Source organism: Cricetulus griseus, chromosome 2 (assembly GCF_003668045.3).
Source record: "Cricetulus griseus strain 17A/GY chromosome 2, alternate assembly CriGri-PICRH-1.0, whole genome shotgun sequence".
Classification (NCBI taxonomy): domain Eukaryota; kingdom Metazoa; phylum Chordata; class Mammalia; order Rodentia; family Cricetidae; genus Cricetulus; species Cricetulus griseus.
In genome coordinates this window covers 77,586,493-77,606,690 of record NC_048595.1, presented here as the reverse complement: position 1 = coordinate 77,606,690, position 20,198 = coordinate 77,586,493, and positions in this window count along the sequence as shown.

The following is a 20,198-nucleotide window of genomic DNA, read 5'->3' as shown; positions in this document are numbered from 1 at the left end:
AAGTAATCCTATGTATATTACACATATCAGATCCCATACGGGTCTGCCTGGCCCACTAGCACAAGGCAATGATGAGATTGATCGTTTATTAATTGGAAGTGTGCTAGAAGCCTCAGAATTTCATAAGAAACATCATGTAAATAGCAAAGGTTTGAAAAAGGACTTCTCTATCACTTGGCAACAAGCCAAGGAGATAGTGAAAAACTGTCCTACTTGTTCCTTTTATAATCAAACTCCATTGCCAGCAGGTTGTAATCCTAAGGGCATTCAGAGAAATGAGGTTTGGCAGATGGATGTCTTTCACTTTGCAGAGTTTGGAAATTTGAAATATGTGCATCATACCATAGACACATTCTCAGGGTTCCAATGGGCTACTGCTCTTAACTCTGAAAAAGCTGATTCTGTTATTATACACCTGCTAGAGGTGATGGCAGTTATGGGTATACCTGCACAAATAAAAACTGACAATGCTCCAGCATATGTCTCTACGAAATTGGAACAATTTTTCAAATATTATAACATAAAGCATGTTACTGGTATACCACACAATCCTACAGGACAAGCAGTGGTTGAGCGATCTAATAGAACACTTAAGGAGATGCTCAACAAACAAGCTTGGAAGACTAAACCCCCCAAACATAGGTTGCATAATGCTTTATTAACACTAAACTTTCTTAATGCCAATGAAAAAGGACAAACAGCTGCAGAAAGACACTGGACTACGGAAAAAACTGCTGAACTCAATCAGCCAGTATACTTCAAAGATGTACTAACCTCTGCATGGAAACCAGGACATGTATTACGTTGGGGTAGGGGTTTTGCATTGGTTTCTACAGGAGAAGAAAAACTTTGGATACCATCAAAGTTGATCAAGATTCGACTGGAAAAGGAAAAACCTCTCAACGAGGACAAATGACAGGTATTCTACTAAGGTATATCTTATAAACTAAATAGAAACCTCCCAAAGGAAAGGGAAGTGTTTTGCTTTTATCTTCACAGGAAAACTCATCTTCAGAAGGCAAAGGACACTGCATGGGTAGATACTTAAGGAGACAAGGTAGCTATAACCATCAAATAGAAGGAATGTGCCATAAGGTAAACTTTACAGCTGTCTCTCAAAAAACTCTATTTCTCTTTATTTCCTAGTCCCTATTCAATTAAACCAATGCTGGACTTAGAGGTGGATTTGGCTTTCCTCCTCTAAAATCCAAGCACATTATTTAACTAAGCTTTAGTGTTTCTGTGTTGTATCAAGAAGCCAATTGATGTAATACAGAATAAAAGAAGAATTTGGGGACTGTCTTTGTCTTTTCTTGGATCTTTCTCTCAAGGTGTACACCCTTTCATAATTGTTATGCTCTCATGGTTGCATTCCCTAGCATGTGTACATACACAAGCAAACATTTCTCTGCTAACTGTTTATGTTTGAGTCCCACACAGCCAATGAAGACCTGCCTGACAGCAATCCCTGGACACCCTGGAAAGAAAATGGGCCACATCTCCTCGACTGCACTGGATCCAACTTGCTCCATTTCAACTGACACTCTGGCCAGAGGTTCGGGTACTGACTTCAATCAAGTTGAGGATTTCAAGCGAGATCTTCAATCAAGTGAATCCCATCTAACATGGACTGGATACTAACATTTTCTTTCTACAGGACCCCACATGACTATCATCGTCCCATTTCAGCAGGAAGTAACTTGGAAAATGCTACGCCCCCTTTCCCCATTGTTGTCAGTTAGGATAGTGTATATACCTAGTTAGGAATAGCTTCCTATTGTTTATGACTTTAGGGTTTAGTTAAAATAGATAGTTATCTTCTTAAGTTTTAATCCTCTTTTAGACTAAAAGGGGAATTGTAGGGGAAGCTGTAGCCACGCCTTCTTAGGGGCTGGCTACAAGAGTACCTGAGGGCTTGTGAGGGCGTGGTCAGAGTGAGTAGGGGGACTGCGTTTTCGGTTTCGGTTTCTCTTTGCTTCTTGCTGTACAGACTACCACCGGCTGGCTGGTTCGCTCTGTAAGTAAGGCTTTTCCCTATTAAATACCCTTATATTTCTACCTGACTCCGTACTGGTAATTTCTTACTATAGGGAAGTACTTCTGTGTATGTTTATCTTATTGATTGTTAAATAAAATACTGTTTGGCCAATGAGACAGCAAGTTAGATGAGACTAGGAGTCAAAGAGGATTCTGGAAAATATGGTAGATAAGTGGTGATCCAGGCAGGAAGTGACATAGCAAGGAGTCTCATATTTAAAGAAGGAGAAACAGGAAGCATGCCTCTTTTCCCCTATGTTCCTGCTCCAGCAGCACAATGTGATCCACCAGCAAGGAGGGACGCCAATAAGGCGTCTGATAAGATAAGTCTTATAAAATATATAGGTTTATGATAGTTAAGACTGAGCTAAGAGATGAGAATCCTAGTCATTGGCCAAGCAACTTTGAACTTAATACAAGTTTCTGTGTATTCATTTGGGCCTAACTCGAGTGGCGGCTGGCATAAAGCTCACATGTGGCGGTGGGGCTCATGTGGCTTTTGGCAGAAAGATTTATCATAACAGTCAGATTGTGATGTTTAGTGTCTTACTATTTCTCCACTTCATTTTTTGAGACAAATTCTCTCACTGAAGCCTGAGATAACTGGTTGGCTATACTGGCTTGCCAGCAAGACCCTGCTATCTATATTCTTATCTCTGCCTCCCAGCCCTGGAAATATAAGCACATTCTCATGCCCAACATTTTTTGAATCAAAGCTTAGTGATTTAAACTCAGATCATAATATTTTTGACCCAAGCATTTTACCTACTAAGCTTTCATTCTATTCCTCCAAACTTATTCTAATATATGGAGGAAAATTTAGAATAATACTTAATAGATCTTTCCATGTGTTCATTTGCAGAGCTCTATAAATTCAATTTGTCAAATACTGCATATATTTTGCATCATATTATTCACTTCCAACCTTAAGCTTATCCCCATGCCTATAAGCAATTACTCAAAGAGCCAAACAAAAACAAAACAGCTTTCTTGGCTTCGGCTATTTTTTCATTGTATTTAATCTTGTCAGTTACATCCTGTGTCACTCCGTTCTGACCCCTAATTATTCATCTTCAATTTAATTGCTCATTATCTGTGCCAATTCATCTTATTGAAGATTTTCTGAGAATGTCTTCCATGGCTTCTTATTTGGTCGTCTGCTTCCAGAGTTAACCCTCCCAACCACTGGGAGTCACTACCCACATTATTGCAAGACGGTAATACTCATATCCTTAAAAAATAGTTGTCTTTTCATGATCTTCAGTAATATTTTCTGCCTTATCCATTGATACAAATGATTGATTCTTCCTTTAATATAACTCATCAAAAAGTATTCCTGACTTAACAATAAGAGTTGGTATCATAGTAAAATTTCCCACCTCAAACTAAACAGTGTCACCTATTGTCCAGTTTATGCACTTTAAAGTCAGGTTCCTTGAGATTAGACATTTGTCCCATTACTTACTAATTATGTGGTTTTGTTCAAACTTATCTAGTCCTTGATAGCTCAGTTGCTCCCAGTATGTAACAGAAATAATGCAAAATATAATGAAAAGTAAGTGGAAGGCTTCCTGCTTAGATATTAGGGTTGTAGAGATTAAATTAAAATCTCATTTAACAAGTTGAAAGCTGAGGCTTACTTTGAGTTATATTGGCATAGTACTATGTAGTCAGTTTTGTTGTTAATCTGAAAGGGGAAAAAAGACTATAAAATCCTATTACCCAAGAACTATGAGATTAGCTTCATTTTGTAATAGTCAAGGGAAATTTTAAAGGGATATGATAAATGATTATGTATAATATAGATAGAGAGTTAAGTAGATAATAAATATTTATATTCAAATGGACTGGAGACAAAGCTGAGCAATTAAGAGTGTGTTCTGCTTTGGTAGGGCACACACATTTGGTACCCAGTATCCAAGTCAAACAGCTCCCACTCTCTAGAATTCCAGCCTCAGGATATTACACATTCAAACTTTATATGTACCTAAATCAACATATACATTGCCACATATACCCACCCAAACCCAGACAGACAGAGAGGGGGTGGGAGGAGAGAGAGGGACATAGAGAGAAAGAGAGAGAGAGAAAAGTTTAAAAGATATGTTTTTCAAATTTGACAATGGTTAGATGTGTTATATACCTGTAACCGTAGAAAGTAAGATACTGGGGCCAGCAGACTGACACAACTTTGAATACAGTCTAGACTAGATATTTCCTGCATACCATGAACCTTCATCAAAAAAATAAAGAAACAAAAAATGGTAAAATAAGTAGTAAAAGAAGCCCAAGTTTAATCAAATATATTTGCTCATCATTCTGCAATACAACTCACATTTATTGGACATTAAATAAAAGTAAATTACTCCCCTGGAGACTGACAAATCAGAGCCAATATACTGCTAAATGATTATCTAATTGCTTAAGAGTCTCAATTTTGTATATGTAGTGAATGAAGTTCACTATCAAGCACTGTGATTTCCTATCTACAACAGGTTTTGAAAATATCTCTATTACATAATAGTAAGATAGTGTACACAAAATTAGTAAGAATGTATATAAGCATACTGTATCAACAAGGCAAAGGTGTATTATGAATTTACTCAATGCAAGTGATCATCACTGCTGATCTCAATGTTGGTGATATTTTATAGTAGTACTGAAATGCACGTGTAAGATACATTACATAGGTGAATTATTATATGCTGTTTGAGCTCTCTGAAAAGCTGGTTCTGCAATTCTGATTATTCCAAAACAAAACAAAACAAAACAAAACAAAACAAAAACCAGCACAATAGTAAAAATATAGTATTAATGAGAAATAGAAAACATGTTACTATTGATTATCTGGTGTTATAAAAGAGCTCACTGTAGGAAAGAGTACCTGAAGGTTCCTTTATGGGAACCTCATTCAAGGAGAGAAAGCTCAATCCAGAACTCCAGCTGCCTGCCTCCCCTTTACAAATTGGTTCCAACTAGATGCTGTGAGCATCTAATATGAAGATGCTACTCATGTTTGTTACCATTTGACTTTTTAATCTTGATGGAGGGAATAATCCTCTCTTCCTAAACCTCACTTGAGTGGGAATTCAAGCTGGCTGTCTCAATAGGACTTCCCTAGTTGGTTTATCCTGAGATGTTTTGAGCAATTGTAAGTATGATGTTTTTTGTCTCATTTACCCACTGATCCATCTATCTGTGTATGTATGTGTGTGTGTGTATGTATGTATGTATGTATGTATGTATGTATGTATGTATGTATTGATCTATTGATCTATTATTGATGATTACAAAGGGGAGTCAGAGACATGTTGATAACCTGTAGTTTATTGGGAGAAAATACTTGGACAAGGGAAGCAGTGACAAGGTTTGCACCTGAGCAGGATGGGCCTAGAAATGCTTCCCAGTCACCTCAGCCAAATGAGAGAGCCATGTGCTTACCTTCCTGCTTCTTAAACCCTTGTTATGTAACTGTGACCATGCCCAATCAGGCCTGGTCAGCAATACCTATAATCAGGGTTTCTACCTACAATCTATCATTTATCTATGTCTATCAATTTGTCTATTAACCTATAATGTTATTTATTCTTTTACATCAGCCTGATTTGTTCTTAATAAGCTCAGTTATTCAAAACCAATGGTGTGGTTATTATAACTGATTTTTCTGGAATATGCAGGTCACAAATTTTCTCAGTTCTAGGTCTGGTCTTTCACAGGGTAAATATTGAGGATACGTAGATGCACAAAGTATTTTCCATGAGCACCAGAAAGTAGTTACCAAGTTTATGAAGTCTTTTCCATTTTTAAAGCATTTTGTTTTGGGTAGAATAGAATTCTTGCATCAACAGAATGAGGCAAGGAAAACAATGATCTCAATGAGTCAAGGCCAGAGCAACAGTTAAGTGACAATTCCCAGGTCACTTGGATAGTTACTGAAGAGACTGTTACTGTAAATGGAGTTAGACCAATTCAGCTCTGCTATGCACCTAACTTATCCATTTTCCTTGATTCCTTGACAGACTGAAACTGTTCACTTTTCAAATAGAGAAGCCTAGATTAATTCATCTGTGTTTATCTGATGGATGAACTACTCATAATGTATACAGAAAAGCTTCAAATGAAATAATTGAGCTAGAATGTATTGCCAATAATCATTGACAGAATTCATGTCTTGTTTGTGTGAAATTTGGGGCATTTAAGAACAATGGATATCTTCAGCAAACTGTACTGTGAAGTTAAATTCTACCAATATAAGTGAGAAAACTCAGAATGCTAACCTCTACTGACTCATAAAGAGGGAGTATACTAATTTGAAACATATTAATTTTCATAATGCATTCCATACAATTTCTCTAATGTATGTGATCAGCTAACAAACCCAAAATCATTATAACTATTTAAACAATGATGGTTTTCACTGTAAGCACAGATTATTTAAGTACTATCTTCTAACCAACTTTATTTATAACTCTGAAAGTTATGTGGAATTGATAATCCTAAAAAAGAGATAATGATTTATAGGATGATTTTTTTAGTATATCCAATGTCATGTAACTATAAAATGTAACAACATTCACCATTTGTAAATGTATTCAAGTTAAAACTGTAACTTTATATACCTGTATAACTAATTATTTAAATTAGGCCTTATAACTGAATATACAATTTTTATTCTTATTTGTCTAATCCCAGGGCTTTTTCCAGGCTAGAAAGCTAGAACAGAGTGAAGACCTTGGGTCAAACTCCAATGTCAGCAGAATACAAAGAGAACTAAGGTACTACAACAGTGACATGTAAATTATTCCCTAGCAATTGCCATGAAACCAAAGATCCTGTCTCACATTTCCTACAGATATACAAGAACATCCATCAGCAGAACCCAACCTTTTTAAAACTTCAGCCTGGGCAAGGTAGCTCATAGTGTGAGTTTGCCCCAGAATGAAGACAGCATCCCAGTTTGTGAAGCTAACTCCAATATGACGTTGTTGCTTATCAGTTACTAACAATTTTGTGCATAGCCATTTCACTCAATTTCACCTGAACATTCCCTGAGAGTTATTCAATATTTAAACTGCTAATCATGTTATCATAGCATAGTTCTTTACCTCTATAGACATAAAACCACTTACTAACATAGTGAACGGTCTGTTGTTCCTCTCAAATGTATATCCTGTCAAGCTGTGGTGAGCAAGAAAAAAAAGGAAGAAGAAAAAAAGAAATGGAAAATTAGGGAAATTCACAGTGTTCTTCAGCTGTTTACAGTATTGAGGTCCTTAGACTGTTAACTAAACATGTCTGGCTCTTCTGAGAGCTACGTATTTTTACTGTATTTCTTCAGGTTCGTGGATTGGATCACATATATAAACTATGTTAATGGAATGCAAAGGCAACAGTATGCATTTCCCCTAGTTGCAGCCTTTCATGGAGTGTCAGTCTTGTGAATACTTTCCCTACTTCAGTGACAATGGAAACTGTTTCAGAGATAGGGACAAGAATCTTTCTGATATCTAGAACCTGAAAGAGAATAATAAGTAAAGGACCACAGAAAATTATTCTGGCTTTAATTAGAGATTGTGATTTAAGGAGTTCTGTGATTATTATGTGTATCATTCTTCTATAGTTTGTAGCATAGGTATTGTTCACAGTATTTACCAAGATACCACAAAAAATATATAATTCCAGGAATGTACTAAGCTGAAGTAGAAGAGAATAGAGTCAAGAATTTTGGGAAATTATAGAATTGAAGAAGCAAATTTCTTTTGAAACTTAGTTTATAAAAAGAGATAATTTAGAATATCACTGAATTTAGCAATAGCCAAAGAAAAGTTAGAGTTGTAACAAGGAACAAAAAAAAAAAAAAAAAAAAAAAAAGGAATGGCTACCATGTCTATTGTAAGTCTCTGAGTCAATTAGTATAGCTCATAAAAAGGTAAAATTAAGAGCTTGCTATCAATTAAATGAACTCCATTGTACAAAAGACAATTCTTGACTTCACAATGGGAGCCTTGAACATTGGACCTCCTGTAATTAAGATTGTTGGAGATGCAGTGAGAGGAAGAAACAATGGAAATTTCTGAAAATCCATCCGCACACAAGCCACTCCCCCACACACATTCATACACTCATGGGGGATGAGAAACTGTGAAGGTGTTCAAATAATTTTGTTCAAAGAGAAATGAAGCTTATTCACATTTTAAAAGAAGAGTGTTACAAAGAGGTTATCCGTGACTATGTGGGCTTCAAAATAATACAAGAAATATAGAACCTCTAAGTAGGAAGTGACTGTGAGCAGCTCAGCTCTGAATAGGACATAGTCTTAAAGAAAATTTTGGGCATGACCAGTATGATTAATTGAAATTGAAGAACTCTAGAGGATAGGAAGATAGACCTATAGAAAACAAAAATAACAGTACCAAGACATTTAAGGACTAAAAGTCTAACGTAGAAGAAACAGAACAGTGCCATGTGAATGCATCCAGGTGGTTTTGTTATATCTTATTACAGAGTTGCTACACATCACTAATTGTGTCACCACCATTAATGTTTTCATATGTTTATTGAAGAAATCTCGTGTATGTTTCTTCATTATACATTGTGTTATAAAATGTCTTTTAAAATTTTATTTCAGTTAATCATACTGAAACAGTCAATAATATATGGTAAAGAATCAGCTGATGGTATACCAGGGATCTAGACTTCACACCAATTACAGAACTGGTTCTTCAGTTAAACCCTTGAGCTGATGTACTTGGTGTGCAAACAATAAGTTTTTCAAACAGAAAAGAAGATATGAAGTAATGTTACCACCATGAGAACATAATGTGAGAGTTATGAGGACTGTTTAAAACTGAGTTAAGAGTGAAAGGGCACTTAACTTTCATATCAATGTGTTTCATCCATTAAGTTGGATGGCCAAAGCAACTTGGTCCACCTGAGGGTACTGTTCCAAACACCAGATACACGTTGAAATGAATTTCATCAACTCCACTATTCTCTAGGTCTTTGAATGAGGGACCATTCATTCCTGATTCAACCTGGGAAAAATGACATACAAAGGAGGGTTTATAAGAGGATGCTAAGCATTGTGGGTGAAGGAAAACTTCAGGTGATGCTGCCAATGAACATCTCTCATGTATCTAATCTCCAGGAATTTAAATAACTCCAGAAATTTAAATAATACCCATGAGGGTGATAATGGAACAAGTACACATGAGAATATATGGAATGAAGACACAGACCCATTCATATTAGATTTTGGAAATTGCCAAAATTTTAAAAATGCATTTGGATTTAGTGAGATATTTCAAGTTCCATCCTTTACATTAAAGAACATTGAAATTAAAGGCTCATATATGTATTCCAACTCTATTTCTACTCAAGTTTTTATTGTGCAAATTGGACTTTTCATAGCATGTGTCACTTAGTATTTATTGATAGCTTTTTTCCCTTCATGAAATGAACTCCAAAACATATGTATTGTGGGAAATTACCAATACGGAGTCAGGTAGAAATATATGGGTATTTAATAGGGAAAACCCTTACTTACAAAGCGACATAGCCAGCCGGCGTGGCAGCAGTCTGTACAGCAAGAAGCAAAGTGAAACTGAAAGCTCAAACGCAGTCACAAGTCACTCAGACCACACCCTCACAAGCGTGGTCAGGCACTCCTGTTGCCAGCCCCTAAGTAGGCGTGGCTACAGCTTCCCCTACAGATATGGAATTACATTATAGTCTCTTGAGTATTAGTGGTTGTGGTGATACCATGCTTGTATAAATAAAGCCTCTCTGCATGTCAGAGAAAGGATCTCACCACTAGGTAATCATAAATGTATGGGGGTCTATACAAACAGACAGTGAGCTAGCTGAGCAGAAACAGGATATAAGCAGGGAGAAACAAGAAATGGATTGCCTGTGTCCAGAGCTGCTAAGCAAGTAAAGTGTGCTGTGTCTTCCTCCTTCTCTTTGATGGCTCAGAGTTTTCGTCTACATCTGACTCCAGCTTATTATCTAGATCAATCAAGAACTTCATTTACAAATGGTCACTTGGTATATACAAAGTAACAATGTTTGGAAATGAAAAAAAAATTCTCTTCCCAGCTTTAAGCAATAATTTCCCACTGTCTAAATAGGATATGCAATTTGTAAACTTTAAAGTCACAATTCAAAAATTTATGTTTAATAAATAATCCATGAGTACCAAAGTGGAAAAATACAATGAACTCCTTGGAGAATGTTAGAAGTGGAATAAATAACTAAATATATGAAATGACCCACATGATTCTACTGATATAATTAATTTAAAAAGTCACCAAGCAGAAAGCAGAGAAAAATGGAGAACTACAAGCTTGCTGCAGTTGCAGAATTTTAAGCAATTTATTTATCATTCTCTGGGAATAATTCTCAAATATTCATGCACCTTGGACTTAATTATGCCATTTTATTGTCCACTGTGTGTCAACAAAATGTCATTTTTTTCAAGACAAATTATATTATTTCTTTGGCAATTGGGAAATGCAGATGATTATTAACAGAGATGTCTCAAGTGGTAGAAAATGTGCTTTGAGAATCTTATAGTGGAAGTTCAAAATTTGAATGCCTTGCTCAAGGAATGATTGAGGACAAAATAGGCACATTTCACTACACAAAACACACAGTGGTCCCATTGCAGCCATCATGTTTAAAGGAGCATTGAACTAGCTGGGTACTGGTGGCGCACACCTTTAATCCCAGCACTTGAGAGGCAGAGGCAGGCGGATCTCTGTGAGTTCAAGACCAGCTTGGTCTACAAGAGCTAGTTCCAGGACAGCCTCCAAAGCCACAGAGAAACCCTGTCTCAAAAAACCAAAAAAAAAAAAAAAAAAAAAGCATTTAACTAATGAATAAAGGAGTCAGGAAATGTCCCAGTGAAGAATGAACAACAGCTAATTTGCTTTTTGCAATCTATACCTATTTCTCCATATTGTTCTCAAAAACTCCATTAGCACCAATGGCCACTGCTGCAAAGAGAATGGTTTCCTTCTAATATCAGAGAAATACTGTTCAGAATTCACTTTTGCATGATTTTTATTCCCTTGGTCTTAGTAATATACTAGCAAAAAGTCATGTGGAAGAATCCTCCATTAGAGGAGACTATAAACACTTGGAAATTGTGGGACTTTCTTGAATTTGTATATCATCTTGAGTAAAATTCAAATGATTGACATTCATTTACATTTTCTGAATGCTATATTTCCTCTCCTTAAACTAGAAGAGCCTATCAGAGATACAGTCATGACTGAAAGAGGCAATGTTTTCCTTTTGTAAAAATCTGAATATTACTGCATTATGCATGCATGGGTGTGCTTGGTTTATCTTGATTTATCCATTCATTTGTAGACACAAGTTGTTGCCATACCTGGGTTAATTTAAATGAGGCAGTAAACATGGGAATATATGTATGTCTTTAGCAGTCATTCCATTTCATTTACATATATACCTGTAATAGAAATCATGGTTAATATGGAAGTTATTTGGATTAGTTTTTTTTATTTATATATGTGTTTGTGAGTATGTTGTAGGCTTATGAGCACCACTGCCAAGGCTTGCATGGGCATAGCTGGGGACAACTTTCCAAAGTTGGAGATCTCCTTCAACCTTGAGAATTCAAGGAATCAAATTTATGTCATCTGACTTGATGATAAGCACTATGCTTACTTGCTGGCAACCATATATATGTGAAAATTCAATTTATATTTCCACTAACAAATTCTTTGGTTCAAAACATTCTTGTGAATTCTTCACTTTCTAATTACCTTCCCAACAGCTATGAAAATGTACTCAGTTATGGTTCTGATTCTCATTTTGCTAGTGGTTTGGGCACTTCAAAGCTTTGTATACACTTACCATTTTGTGTGTCTTTGGGAAAAATATCTTATTGGGATATCAGATTTTTTTTGAGAGATACCTCATTATGTAACCCAGGCTATATGCAAACTGACAGTTCTTCCTTAGTCTCCTCGGCGCTGAGACAACAGGTTTTTTTTTTTTTTTTCTATTATACCTTCCTTAATCATTTTTAACTTGGGAAAGAGTTAGACTTTGGGTGTTCATGTATACAAGTTGACTTATCCTTTTATTTACTATTTTCTCTTCTATGAAAACCATAAAGTTTTGTCTGATGACGTTTATTTTTTGAAAGTGAATAGAAACTTTTATTCATTGATTTGTATCATTTTTCAAAGATAATCTTTTATCCTTATATACTGTAGAATGAAGAAAATGAATATTTTGTTGAAAATATTAAATTATTAATTATTTTAATTTTAGGTTAAATTTTTTTTCGTTTGTTATTCAAATTAGAAAAAAGACTGTTTTACATGTCAATCCCAGTTCCCTCTCCTCTCCTCAACCCTTGCCCCCCACTAACAATCTTTCTATCCCAGACCCTTTCTGCTCCACAGGTAGGGTGAGGCCTTCCATGGGGGATCTTCAGAGTCTGTCATAGCCTTTGGAATATGGCCTAGGCCCTTCCCTGTGTGTCTAGACTGAGAGAGTATACCTTTATGTGGAATGGCCTCCCAAAGTCCATTTTTATGCCAGAGACAAGTACTACCAGAGTCCCCATAGAATTCTGAGGCCTCCTCATTGACACCCACTTTCATGGGGGTCTGGATCAGTCCTATGCTTGTTTCCCAACTATTGATCCCATTTATTTATTATGGCTTTATTCCATGGCCATCATTGTGTGTAATGTTATCGATATTTCTCCTCTTGTATTACAGGATATTTTAAGTTTTAATTCTTAAATTAAAGTGTTTAGACATATTTTATTTGTTTTTTTGTGGAAGGCATAGGACAAGACTCATTCATTTATTTTCTGTTCATATATGTATTTTTAATTTTTCAAATCACACTTATTAGAGAAACGTTTTGTTATGTATAGGCTTTTCCCTATTTATAGAAAATAGTTTGTTTTTATACAATATAACTTGATTACAAATTCTCATCCCTCTACTCTTCCAAGGTCCTTCCCATTTTTCCTCCCATCGGGATCCACTCCCTTTCATTAGAGAAGAACAGGCTTTTAATAGATAACAACAACAAAACATAGCAAAATAAAATGTAATGGGATAAAATAAAAGCTGCCACATAGGATTTGTGCTAGGCATACCAACCAAAGGAAATGATCCCAAAGAAAAGGAACAAAAACCAGATACTCATTCACCCACACAGGAGTCCTATAAAAACACAAAACAGAAAGATATAGTATATACCTAGAGGGCCTGGTAAGGACACATGCAGACCTTGTGCTTGCTGCTTCAATATCTGTGACTTCATATAAGGTTTGCTCAGTTAATTTAGAGGATCTTGTTCTCCTGGAGTCCTCCACCCCCTTAAGCTGTTACACTCTTTCCATCTCCCTCTTCATGGGACTGATTTATTTACCTCTAAGGGGAGAGATTTGATGGCAAAATCACATTTAGAGCTTTTTGTTCCCAGGTCTCCCCCCCCTCTCTCTCTCTCTGTGTGGGGGGTGTCTGTATTTGTTTCCATCTGTTGAAGGAGGAAGCTTCTCTGATGATGGCTGAATGAGGCACTTATCTGAGAGTGTAACAGAATATTCTTAGCAGCTATTTTATCACTGTTATTTTAAGAATAGTAGCATTTCGTTTTACCATAGGTCTCTGAACTATCTAGTTACTGGTTCTTGGGTACCCACCAGTCCAACAGTGACTGGTATGGGGTTTCTTCTCTCTGAGTGGGTCTTATGTCAGATCAGACAATGATTGGTTACTCCCACAATCTTTGTGCCACCTTTGCTCTAACATAGTTTTCAGCAAGACAGTATTGTAGATCAAAGGTTTTGTTACTGGGTTGGTATTTACATTTCTCTTTTGGTAGCAGGTAGAATATCTTCCTGTGCCAAAGACACTAGAACAGAGGTCAGGGTCTATGTAGGTCCCAGATAACCTCTCTATGTTCAATGAGTTTTGTAGGTGCTGTCTTCAGCAATAGGGTCTTGTTGTCATTTAATGGAGATAAATTTGTTGTCTATGAAACAGTACAGGTTTTTGGTGATATGGTGCAGAGTTGGCAGAGATGGAGTTGAGAGACAAAATGTGGGGAAAGACATCTAGAAATGAAGGAAACTTGAGGAGGTGTGGTATAGAAATTTAGTGCAATGGAAACTTCCTAAAATATGTGAAGAGGATTCTGATAAAAATCTCCAAATAATAATGGACTTTGAACTGTCCTTTTCTTGTCACCAAATGAAGCCTCTAGTATAAAGACTGGGTTATATAATCTTATTCTTAAGTTTTTTTTGAAGAAAAGTTGAAAATAAATGCATGTGTTTATTTGGGACTTCCATGTTCAATTGTCTTCTATGATTTTTTTCCAGAAAAATGATGCTTTAATTATTCCATCTATCTTTGATTTTAATTGGGTTTTATCATCTAAGCAATGGGGAAAGTAAATATAAGAAATATACCCTAGATTTATGATATAATTCAAATTTAGGAAATGTGATTTGGGGTTTAACATTCCTTTTCTATATTATTTTAGCTATCTGGGCTCTCTAGTGGTCTCATTGAATTTTAAGATTGTTTTACCTGTTTATGGGAAAAACACTATTGGAACATTTTTAGGACATAATCTGTAGAGCATGATGTGAAATAAAATAAGCCAAAAAAACCAGAAATATCACAATAGTAGGAGAGATCACCAGGTAAAGGTACTTGCTGCCAAACCTGGAGCATGAGTTCAATTCCTGGAACTTGCAGGGTAAAAAGAAAGAACAATCACTCAATTTGCCCTCTGACCCACATATAGGTCAGAAAACTGAAGAACATGGGAGGTGTCTTTGATCAAAGACATCAGCTTGATGTTTTAAGATGAAAGTGTTTGAAAACCTAACGTATAGTATAATGGCAATAACTACTAACAATGGATTGATTACATGCAATTTTCCAAGACAATAGCTACCTAGAGCTATTACCTCAGGAAAATAACAACTGTGTGAGATGACTGAAATATTGATCATTTCCCTAACAGTAACAATCTCACAATGTGTCTATTTAAAGGGGTTTACTTTTAATTTGCCAATGATACCACAGTAAAGCTGAAATATAAAACCAACAGATTAGCTAGCTAAAATGAAAACACTTGATTTTAAAAAATTAACAAATAATCATAGGATAATAACTATTGAATGAACATTTATTTTTAAAAATATGGGGCTCCATATAAAAGTAGTGCCACTCCAGGCACATAGCAACTGCACACAAAAATGCTACATCCTTCCATTTTCCCATGTCATTCAGTATAGATATTTCACTTGATAAAGGTTTAATTACTTTCATTACTTCTAGCATTTCATAAATATGTTCATATGAATTTTTTCTTTGCATGGCTGATGTTAGCGCTTCAAGCTTATTTTTGTTTTTTCCAAAATTGCCTGTTTATTTTTATAAGTAATCAATTCCCTTCACGTGTTAGGGCTCCTTTCCTCCTGATCTTTTAAAATTGAAAGGTTTTCTCATGAAAACTTCAAAAGGAGGAGCCAAAAATGCAAGCATTCTTCCTGACCTTGTCCTGATTTAATTAAAAACCAAACCATTGACTTTAAACCCAAAAGTAGGTTTGGATTCGTCAGCCTGATGTCTTTTATTTAGTGGCAAGAGGGTTGTCTGCAATTTTATAGTGTTGCTTTTATTTTCCTTTGTTCCAAAGAAATACAGCTTGTGTTAGGACTACCTGTGGCTTCCAAATATCAGGCATGGAACTGAAACAACCTCATGTAGAGATCAGCCTTCAAATTCCCCAGCTTAATTTATTTTCTCTCCTATTGTTGTTCCTTTTCTTTTGTTCATCATTACATTTCCTAAGAAGTCCAACCAGAATTTTGTTCATCAAAAAACAAAACAATAATTCAAAAGACACAAGTGTAAGCCATGTCATTTAAGTCCTCTTGATTAACTAGTGTAGTGGGAGTTTAGGGAGTCAATATACATCTTTCCTCTGTCCCACTTTACCAAGACATCTTGTTCCATGTCCAGATTTACTTATTTTTGCATTGTGTTGAGTAGTGAACAATGCTAATATTTCAGTGGGTTAAAGAAAACATTTATTTACTACTTTTTTGCATTCCCAACAAGAGTTGGAAGAAAAGTACTACTACATAGAGGCCTGATCTGACATTGAATTTCACAACAAACACTTAGAAACATGACTAAATAGATGGAAGGCAGAAATTCTTGGTTAATGTTGACAAAGTGGTCCTTGACAGTTCATCCATTGTGGCCTTTGCCGCCTTCAATTAGGCTGCAGTATCTCAGTTAATCAAACATTTTTCATCTAATGATCAGTTTGACTATGTTTCCAGGATGCTATCTCAAAGATAATGATAAATTCCCTAAGATAATAATATCTGTGATTTATGAAGGACACAATTACATATACTATGAAGAAATTTGCAATTTGTTTATAATTTATTCCTCAGTAAACAGGCTCCATATTTCATAACATGATTCAGGAAAGGAAGGCAATTCTCAGTAGAGGAATTACAAGTTCAGAGTTGCAGATTTAGTAAGTTGTAGAGTCTGGTAACAAATAAATACATGTATTATTAATAGAAACACATAATAAATTAGTAGTAATGGGTTATATATACGTAGGTATTTAAAATTTATGAAATTATTTTGCTATTATCTTCCAGATGGGATTCAGTACAATTCTGGAAGGTGAAAAGGACAGAGAATGCTGGATTAAACTTGAAAGAATGAAAAATATTAACAATATTAATGTAGCACTTCCCAGTCTTTCATGGGGAATCAACAAAGCTTGGTATTTACATTGAGGCAGGCACAATACCCCCCCCTTCAAATCTGAGCATCGAATCCTACCATAGGGAATGGGCTCCAAAAAGCCAGCTCATGTACCAATGGCAGATCTGGGCCCACTTCCAGGGGTCCCTACCACAGACCAAGCTACAAAACTGTTGCCCACATAAAAAAGGCCTAGTTTTTTCCTATTCATGTCTCACAACTGTTGGTCTAGTGTTCATGAGATCCTATGAGCTTTGTTCATCTGTCTCTGTAGATTTTCTAGTCATGGTCTTGTCTCCCCTTTGCTCATATAATGCCTCCTCCTTCTCTTCAGCTGGCCTCCCAGATATTGGCCTGGTGCTTGACTATGGATGTCAGTATCTGCTTTCATCATTTACTGGATGAAGGTTATACGATGATAGTTAAGGTATTCAACAGATGGAGGTAACATTTGAAGATCCTGACATTAATCCAATCACCTATGAACACCTGACTTTTGACAAAGAAGCCAAAACTGAACAATGGAAAAAAGAAAGAATCTTCAACAAATGGTGCTAGAATAACTGGATGTCACAATGTAGAAGATTGCAAATAGATTCATATCAATTACCATGCACAAAACTCAAGTCCAAGTGGATCAAATATTTCAACATGAATCAAGTTATGATGAATCTGAGAGAAAAGAAAGTGGGAAGTAACCTTAAATGCATTGGCACAGGATATTACTTCCTAAATATAACATGAATAGCACAGATACTGAGAGTAACAATAAATAAGTGGGACATTCTGAAACTGAAAAGCTTTTTTAAGGCAAAGGACACAGTAAATAAGGCAGAATGACAGCATACAGAATGAGAAAAAAATCTTCGTTTTTTTTTTTTTGGTATATCAAGACAGGGTTTCTTTGTGTAGCTTTGGAGCCTATCCTGGCACTCACTCTGGAGAACAGGCTGGCCTCGAACTCACAGAGATCTGCCTGCCTCTGCCTCCCAAGTGCTGGGATTAAAGGCATGCGCCACCAACTCCCGGCCCAGAATGGGAAAAAAAAAAATCTTTACCAACCCCACAGGTTTGATCTCCAAATCATAAAGCACTCAAGAAACTATACATCAAAATATCCAATATCCCATTTAAACAATTGGGTACAGATATAAACAGAGAATTCTCAACAGAAGAATCTCCAATGGCCAAAAGGCATTTAAGGAAATGCTCAACATCCTTAGGCATCAGGAAAATGCAAATAAAAATAACTCTAATGTACAATCTTACACCTGTCAGAATGTCTATAATCAAAAACGCTTGAGCACCCCTTATGTTGAATAGGATGTGAAGTAAGGGAAATATTCTCCAATGCTGGTGGGAGGGCAAATTTGTACAGAAACTTTGGAAGTCAATACAGTGATTTCTCAGAAATTTGGGAAACAATCTACCTCAAGATGCAGCGATACAACTCTTGACCACATACCTAAAGAATGGTCAGTCATACCATATAGACACTTTCTCAACTATGTTCATAGAGGCATTATTCATAATAGCCATAAAATGGAAACAACCGAGATGCCCCTCAACCGAAGAATGGAAAAAGAAAATGTGGCACAACTACACGATGGAGTATTACTGATGGCAAAAGACAATGATATATCATGAAATTTGCAGGCAAATGGATGGAACTAGAAAAAAATATCATCCTGAGGGTGGTAACCCAGACTCATAAAGAAAAACACAGTATGTACTCACTCATAAGTGGATATTAGTAAAGCAAAGGATAATCAGACTACAATCCACAGGTCCAGAAAAGCTAGGTAACAAGGAACATCCTAAAAGGGACACATGGATCTCCTGGGAAGGGGAAATAGATGAGATCTCCTGGATAAAATGAGGGTGAGGGAAGGTAAAGGGGAGAGAAACAGTCATGTGAACATGAGGGAAAGGGATGGTTGGGTTAGGGGAGGTATGGATTGGGAGAGAAATGAAAGAGATATCTTGATAAAGGTAGTCATTATGGGATTAAGGAGAAACCTTGTGCTAGAAAAATTTCCTCTTGTGATTTTTACCAGAGATGATTACATATTGGCCACATTTATGGCAAAAGTTTATGAAATTCCAGCTTGGTTTATAATTTCTACACTTATTAGTAACAACTGACTACATAATTCTAGGTACCAAAAAATAGATATAAACAAGCCAATAGATTTAAGCTCAGACTTAAGGTGTTTCAAATAGACCAAGCTTAATGAAACATCTATAGCTTTTCTTTCTTTTTAGATCATATATGCCAAGGCCTACATCAAATCTCAAATTATTCCATAAAATTTGTGACACACAGAAGCCCCATCCATTATTCAATGACCAATGAAGTCACATATCATACTTAATTGCAGAAAGGAGGACAAAAAACAATGCACCTTCCAACATGTTCAGACAAATGAATCACAGCATACAGTTGGGTGAAATACACTGCAAAAGTGTCAGAATACAAGTATCAACTAATACCACTATAAAACAGTAGCTTTTAGTTTAGGGGAAGGATCAAGCAAATACCACAGTCATTGATACTTCAAAATGTTCATCACCTCTGAAACAAAGTTTTTCCATTTTTAATCACTGCATGTTTGACCTGACAAAACCTTATTAGATAAGGAGAAACTATTCATTAAGAAAGAGAAACTAGTTAGCTTCTGTAGATTAGGTAAAAGAATTTTGAGACACAGGACTCAAGTGTGGCCTATGTTGTCAGATCATGAGTTTTCCATAGAGTAAATATAACATTGTAATTACTGGCTTTTACAAATTTTGAATTTCCCAATTCTCACAAAGTTGTATTTCATATTTTAATTTTGATTCTAAGCCTCTAATCTTCTCTTCTTATTTTTTCTCATTCTCACATTGCAGAATTAATGTATTAACATGACAACTTAAATACATTCACATAATACCTGAAAGTAAAATTAGCTTTAATACCACCACCCCATATGTAGGTAATTATCTGTATTTACACAAAGTGCCATCACAAATTTTTTTCTCCATTTGATTTCACAGTTAGTCTGTAAGATACTACAATTATCTAAATGTTTAAAATGAGAAAATCAGAGTAAATGTTATAGAAAATACATAAAACCAAATTTCCTGATTCCACATCTAATAGTGTTCCTCATCCTGATTTTAGTATAAAATCTTGTTTTTCATATCAATGAACAACATGATCCAGTATATTTTGAGTTCTGGGTTATCATCTGATGGGAGGTTACAGATTATTTGATTCAAAAATGTGAGTAGAAACCCAAGAGTAGAAATAACATCATCAAAGCATGGCCAGGGATTAATTATGAGAAACATTAAAACTAGAACATAAATGAG